Consider the following 8,554-nt stretch of genomic DNA (forward strand, 5'->3'; position numbering starts at 1 on the left):
CAGCTGACTAAGGTGTCTTTGAAACCTTACTTCGCCTTTATTAATTCAACCTCTGGTCCAACATTCAATTTCAAACTTTTAGATGATGACATTGTATTATCTTCGGTTTGTGGAAACGTTACATTGAAAAATTAAGAGATAGAAATGGAGTTATGTCATTCTTGACATCCTGCACACATGTAGTATTCGACCTGTCAGAAGGGGAGACAATTCAATGTGAAGCACCTGACAGTTTGTGTTTTAGAGACTAAAAGCGTTTCCTTTGAAATAAAAATGAAAGAGTGGTAAGAAACGAACCCTTGTTCAAATCCTCAAACGCGTCTATATATCAATATAACTCTGAGGTATATGTATCACATGGTATTTCAGCTGACTAAGGTGTCTTCCAAACCTTACTTCGCCTTTATTAATTCAACCTCTGGTCCAACATTCAATTTCAAACTTTTAGATGATGACATTGTATTATCTTCGGTTTGTGGAAACGTTACATTGAAAAATTAAGAGATAGAAATGGAGTTATGTCATTCTTGACATCCTGCACACATGTAGTATTCGACCTGTCAGAAGGGGAGACAATTCAATGTGAAGAGTCTGACAGTTTGTGTTTTTCAGACTGAAAGCGTTTCCTTTGAAATAAAAATGAAAGAGTGGTAAGAAACGAACCCTTGTTCAAATCCTCAAACGCGTCTACAATTTAATTCCTTTGCCGTAAATGTGTGCTAAATATAACTCTGAGGTATATGTATCACATGGTATTTCAGCTGACTAAGGTGTCTTCCAAACCTTATTTCGCCTTTATTAATTCAACCTCTGGTCCAACATTCAATTTCAAACTTTTAGATGATGACATTGTATTATCTTCGGTTTGTGGAAACGTTACATTGAAAAATTAAGAGATAGAAATGGAGTTATGTCATTCTTGACATCCTGCACACATGTAGTATTCGACCTGTCAGAAGGGGAGACAATTCAATGTGAAGAGTCTGACAGTTTGTGTTTTTGAGACTAAAAGCGTTTCCTTTGAAATAAAAATGAAAGAGTGGTAAGAAACGAACCCTTGTTCAAATCCTCAAACGCGTCTACATTGGAATTCCTTTGCCGTAAATGTGTGCCAAATATAACTCTGAGGTATATGTATCACATGGTATTTCAGCTGACTAAGGTGTCTTTGAAACCTTACTTCGCCTTTATTAATTCAACCTCTGGTCCAACATTCAATTTCAAACTTTTAGATGATGACATTGTATTATCTTCGGTTTGTGGAAACGTTACATTGAAAAATTAAGAGATAGAAATGGAGTTATGTCATTCTTGACATCCTGCACACATGTAGTATTCGACCTGTCAGAAGGGGAGACAATTCAATGTGAAGAGTCTGACAGTTTGTGTTTTTCAGACTGAAAGCGTTTCCTTTGAAATAAAAATGAAAGAGTGGTAAGAAACGAACCCTTGTTCAAATCCTCAAACGCGTCTACTTTGGAATTCCTTTGCCTTAAATGTGTGCCAAATACAACTCTGAGGTATATGTATCACATGGTATTTCAGCTGACTAAGGTGTCTTTGAAACCTTACTTCGCCTTTATTAATTCAACCTCTGGTCCAACATTCAATTTCAAACTTTTAGATGATGACATTGTATTATCTTCGGTTTGTGGAAACGTTACATTGAAAAATTAAGAGATAGAAATGGAGTTATGTCATTCTTGACATCCTGCACACATGTAGTATTCGACCTGTCAGAAGGGGAGACAATTCAATGTGAAGAGTCTGACAGTTTGTGTTTTTCAGACTGAAAGCGTTTCCTTTGAAATAAAAATGAAAGAGTGGTAAGAAACGAACCCTTGTTCAAATCCTCAAACGCGTCTACAATTTAATTCCTTTGCCGTAAATGTGTGCTAAATATAACTCTGAGGTATATGTATCACATGGTATTTCAGCTGACTAAGGTGTCTTCCAAACCTTACTTCGCCTTTATTAATTCAACCTCTGGTCCAACATTCAATTTCAAACTTTTAGATGATGACATTGTATTATCTTCGGTTTGTGGAAACGTTACATTGAAAAATTAAGAGATAGAAATGGAGTTATGTCATTCTTGACATCCTGCACACATGTAGTATTCGACCTGTCAGAAGGGGAGACAATTCAATGTGAAGCACCTGACAGTTTGTGTTTTTGAGACTGAAAGCGTTTCCTTTGAAATAAAAATGAAAGAGTGGTAAGAAACGAACCCTTGTTCAAATCCTCAAACGCGTCTACATTGGAATTCCTTTGCCGTAAATGTGTGCTAAATATAACTCTGAGGTATATGTATCACATGGTATTTCAGCTGACTAAGGTGTCTTTGAAACCTTACTTCGCCTTTATTAATTCAACCTCTGGTCCAACATTCAATTTCAAACTTTTAGATGATGACATTGTATTATCTTCGGTTTGTGGAAACGTTACATTGAAAAATTAAGAGATAGAAATGGAGTTATGTCATTCTTGACATCCTGCACACATGTAGTATTCGACCTGTCAGAAGGGGAGACAATTCAATGTGAAGCACCTGACAGTTTGTGTTTTAGAGACTAAAAGCGTTTCCTTTGAAATAAAAATGAAAGAGTGGTAAGAAACGAACCCTTGTTCAAATCCTCAAACGCGTCTATATATCAATATAACTCTGAGGTATATGTATCACATGGTATTTCAGCTGACTAAGGTGTCTTCCAAACCTTACTTCGCCTTTATTAATTCAACCTCTGGTCCAACATTCAATTTCAAACTTTTAGATGATGACATTGTATTATCTTCGGTTTGTGGAAACGTTACATTGAAAAATTAAGAGATAGAAATGGAGTTATGTCATTCTTGACATCCTGCACACATGTAGTATTCGACCTGTCAGAAGGGGAGACAATTCAATGTGAAGAGTCTGACAGTTTGTGTTTTTCAGACTGAAAGCGTTTCCTTTGAAATAAAAATGAAAGAGTGGTAAGAAACGAACCCTTGTTCAAATCCTCAAACGCGTCTACAATTTAATTCCTTTGCCGTAAATGTGTGCTAAATATAACTCTGAGGTATATGTATCACATGGTATTTCAGCTGACTAAGGTGTCTTCCAAACCTTATTTCGCCTTTATTAATTCAACCTCTGGTCCAACATTCAATTTCAAACTTTTAGATGATGACATTGTATTATCTTCGGTTTGTGGAAACGTTACATTGAAAAATTAAGAGATAGAAATGGAGTTATGTCATTCTTGACATCCTGCACACATGTAGTATTCGACCTGTCAGAAGGGGAGACAATTCAATGTGAAGAGTCTGACAGTTTGTGTTTTTGAGACTAAAAGCGTTTCCTTTGAAATAAAAATGAAAGAGTGGTAAGAAACGAACCCTTGTTCAAATCCTCAAACGCGTCTACATTGGAATTCCTTTGCCGTAAATGTGTGCCAAATATAACTCTGAGGTATATGTATCACATGGTATTTCAGCTGACTAAGGTGTCTTTGAAACCTTACTTCGCCTTTATTAATTCAACCTCTGGTCCAACATTCAATTTCAAACTTTTAGATGATGACATTGTATTATCTTCGGTTTGTGGAAACGTTACATTGAAAAATTAAGAGATAGAAATGGAGTTATGTCATTCTTGACATCCTGCACACATGTAGTATTCGACCTGTCAGAAGGGGAGACAATTCAATGTGAAGAGTCTGACAGTTTGTGTTTTTCAGACTGAAAGCGTTTCCTTTGAAATAAAAATGAAAGAGTGGTAAGAAACGAACCCTTGTTCAAATCCTCAAACGCGTCTACTTTGGAATTCCTTTGCCTTAAATGTGTGCCAAATACAACTCTGAGGTATATGTATCACATGGTATTTCAGCTGACTAAGGTGTCTTTGAAACCTTACTTCGCCTTTATTAATTCAACCTCTGGTCCAACATTCAATTTCAAACTTTTAGATGATGACATTGTATTATCTTCGGTTTGTGGAAACGTTACATTGAAAAATTAAGAGATAGAAATGGAGTTATGTCATTCTTGACATCCTGCACACATGTAGTATTCGACCTGTCAGAAGGGGAGACAATTCAATGTGAAGAGTCTGACAGTTTGTGTTTTTCAGACTGAAAGCGTTTCCTTTGAAATAAAAATGAAAGAGTGGTAAGAAACGAACCCTTGTTCAAATCCTCAAACGCGTCTATATATCAATATAACTCTGAGGTATATGTATCACATGGTATTTCAGCTGACTAAGGTGTCTTCCAAACCTTACTTCGCCTTTATTAATTCAACCTCTGGTCCAACATTCAATTTCAAACTTTTAGATGATGACATTGTATTATCTTCGGTTTGTGGAAACGTTACATTGAAAAATTAAGAGATAGAAATGGAGTTATGTCATTCTTGACATCCTGCACACATGTAGTATTCGACCTGTCAGAAGGGGAGACAATTCAATGTGAAGAGTCTGACAGTTTGTGTTTTTCAGACTGAAAGCGTTTCCTTTGAAATAAAAATGAAAGAGTGGTAAGAAACGAACCCTTGTTCAAATCCTCAAACGCGTCTACAATTTAATTCCTTTGCCGTAAATGTGTGCCAAATACAACTCTGATGCATATGTATCACATGGTATTTCAGCTGACTAAGGTGTCTTCCAAATCTTACTTCGCCTTTATTAATTCCACCTCTGGTCCAACATTCAATTTCAAACTTTTAGATGATGACATTGTATTATCTTCGGTTTGTGGAAACGTTACATTGAAAAATTAAGAGATAGAAATGGAGTTATGTCATTCTTGACATCCTGCACACATGTAGTATTCGACCTGTCAGAAGGGGAGACAATTCCATGTGAAGAGTCTGACAGTTTGTGTTTTTCAGACTGAAAGCGTTTCCTTTGAAATAAAAATGAAAGAGTGGTAAGAAACGAACCCTTGTTCAAATCCTCAAACGCGTCTACAATTTAATTCCTTTGCCGTAAATGTGTGCCAAATATAACTCTGAGGTATATGTATCACATGGTATTTCAGCTGACTAAGGTGTCTTCCAAACCTTACTTCGCCTTTATTAATTCAACCTCTGGTCCAACATTCAATTTCAAACTTTTAGATGATGACATTGTATTATCTTCGGTTTGTGGAAACGTTACATTGAAAAATTAAGAGATAGAAATGGAGTTATGTCATTCTTGACATCCTGCACACATGTAGTATTCGACCTGTCAGAAGGGGAGACAATTCAATGTGAAGAGTCTGACAGTTTGTTTTTCAGACTGAAAGCGTTTCCTTTGAAATAAAAATGAAAGAGTGGTAAGAAACGAACCCTTGTTCAAATCCTCAAACGCGTCTACATTGGAATTCCTTTACCGTAAATGTGTGCCAAATATAACTCAGAGGTATATGTATCACATGGTATTTCAGCTGACTAAGGTGTCTTCCAAATCTTACTTCGCCTTTATTAATTCAACCTCTGGTCCAACATTCAATTTGAAACTTTTAGATGATGACATTGTATTATCTTCGGTTTGTGGAAACATTACATTCAAAAACTAAGAGATAGAAATGGAGCTATGTCATTCTTGACATCCTGCACACATGTAGCATTCCACCTGTCAGAAGGGGAGACAATTCAATGTGAAAAGTCTGACAGTTTGTGTTTTTGAGACTGAAAGCGTTTCCTTTGAAATAAAAATGAAAGAGTGGTAAGAAACGAACCCTTGTTCAAATCCTCAAACGCGTCTACAATTTAATTCCTTTGCCGTAAATGTGTGCCAAATATAACTCTGAGGTATATGTATCACATGGTATTTCAGCTGACTAAGGTGTCTTCGAAACCTTACTTCGCCTTTATTAATTCAACCTCTGGTCCAACATTCAATTTCAAACTTTTAGATGATGACATTGCATTATCTTCGGTTTGTGGAAACGTTACATTCAAAAACTAAGAGATAGAAATGGAGTTATGTCATTCTTGACATCCTGCACACATGTAGTATTCGACCTGTCAGAAGGGGAGACAATTCAATGTGATGCACCTGACAGTTTGTGTTTTTCAGACTGAAAGCGCTTCCTTTGAAATAAAAATGAAAGAGTGGTAAGAAACGAACTCTTGTTCAAATCCTCAAACGCGTCTACAATTTAATTCCTTTGCCGTAAATGTGTGCTAAATATAGCTGTGAGGTATATGTATCACATGGTATTTCAGCTGACTAAGGTGTCTTTGAAGCCTTTCTTCGCCTTTATTAATTCAACCTCTGGTCCAACATTCAATTTCAAACTTTTAGATGATGACATTGTATTATCTTCGGTTTGTGGAAACACTACATTCAAAAATTAAGAGATAGAAATGGAGTTTTGTCATTCTTGACATCCTGCACACATGTAGTATTCGACCTGTCAGGAGGGGAGACAATTCAGTGTGAAGCACCTGACAGTTTGTGTTTTTCAGACTGAAAGCGTTTCCGTAGAATTAGAAATGAAAGAGTGGTAAGAATCGAACCCTTGTTCAAATCCTCAAACGCGTCTACATTGGAATTCCTTTACCGTAAATGTGTGCCAAATATAACTCTGAGGTATATGTATCACATGGTATTTCAGCTGACTAAGGTGTCTTCCAAATCTTACTTCGCCTTTATTAATTCAACCTCTGGTCCAACATTCAATTTGAAACTTTTAGATGATGACATTGCATTATCTTCGGTTTGTGGAAACGTTACATTCAAAAACTAAGAGATAGAAATGGAGTTATGTCATTCTTGACATCCTGCACACATGTAGTATTCGACCTGTCAGAAGGGGAGACAATTCAATGTGATGCACCTGACAGTTTGTGTTTTTCAGACTGAAAGCGCTTCCTTTGAAATAAAAATGAAAGAGTGGTAAGAAACGAACTCTTGTTCAAATCCTCAAACGCGTCTACAATTTAATTCCTTTGCCGTAAATGTGTGCTAAATATAGCTGTGAGGTATATGTATCACATGGTATTTCAGCTGACTAAGGTGTCTTTGAAGCCTTTCTTCGCCTTTATTAATTCAACCTCTGGTCCAACATTCAATTTCAAACTTTTAGATGATGACATTGTATTATCTTCGGTTTGTGGAAACACTACATTCAAAAATTAAGAGATAGAAATGGAGTTTTGTCATTCTTGACATCCTGCACACATGTAGTATTCGACCTGTCAGAAGGGGAGACAATTCAGTGTGAAGCACCTGACAGTTTGTGTTTTTCAGACTGAAAGCGTTTCCGTAGAATTAGAAATGAAAGAGTGGTAAGAATCGAACCCTTGTTCAAATCCTCAAACGCGTCTACATTGGAATTCCTTTACCGTAAATGTGTGCCAAATATAACTCTGAGGTATATGTATCACATGGTATTTCAGCTGACTAAGGTGTCTTCCAAATCTTACTTCGCCTTTATTAATTCAACCTCTGGTCCAACATTCAATTTCAAACTTTTAGATGATGACATTGTATTATCTTCGGTTTGTGGAAACGTTACATTCAAAAACTAAGAGATAGAAATGGAGTTTTGTCATTCTTGACATCCTGCACACATGTAGTATTCGACCTGTCAGAAGGGGAGACAATTCAGTGTGAAGGGTCTGACAGTTTGTGTTTTTTTTTTCTTTTTGATAAAATTTAATAGATAAAAGAATTTTACAGGCGCGGACAGCGCGGTCGCTGCAGGGCGGCCTAAAAGAATATCACAACAAAGAGTTATGCCCTGCAGCGCTAACATAAAATGAACTAAAGAGGAAAAGAAGTGCCACATCCGGCTACATGCAAACTGAACAGTAATTCTTTATACAATACATAAGGAAAAAAGTAAAAAAAGCAAACATAAATGAAACACACGTAAAATATACAAATAGGTTTGCCTTAGTCTGGCTTCAGAAACAAATAATTAATTCATACATTCAAGACATATGAACAAAACACACAACATGTACAGCTCAACTACTCATCACAAGCACATACATACTATATACAATTTTGACATAATACATATAATACACATACAACATGCATAACATCAATATGTAGAATCACACATATACAAACATAAAAAATGCCAGTCTCTGGCAGCATGCAACATATAAGAACTTACATGTAAAACTAACACAAAAGGTGCCTTACTGGCTACATGCACAAACAAAATGCATAAATATATACAATATAAAACATACTTTATATAAGAGGTTACACCAGAACGTTACATGCTTACAAATGAAGTTATATACATAATTCTAATGAATGATTAGCATTGATTTTGCAAAAGATGGAAGAAAACAGCCAATATTTAGAAAAGATAGATAATGGAAAGCGACAAAAGTCAACCTTGACACGTGTCCTAAGGAAACACAAAAAACGCAACATGATATCATTCCCATTTAATTTTGTGTGCTCAAATTTATTAGAATTCCGAACAAGCCAAATGGTATACTTTGCCAAAGTTAAAAGGTAAATGCACATTGATTTTTGATAAGAATTTGGAATTTTGGGAACCAAATTAAATCGAATGACTTCGTTAGATCGTTTTAATAAACCAAATGACAATTGATC

Source organism: Haliotis asinina, unplaced genomic scaffold (genome assembly GCF_037392515.1).
Source record: "Haliotis asinina isolate JCU_RB_2024 unplaced genomic scaffold, JCU_Hal_asi_v2 scaffold_22, whole genome shotgun sequence".
Taxonomy (NCBI): domain Eukaryota; kingdom Metazoa; phylum Mollusca; class Gastropoda; order Lepetellida; family Haliotidae; genus Haliotis; species Haliotis asinina.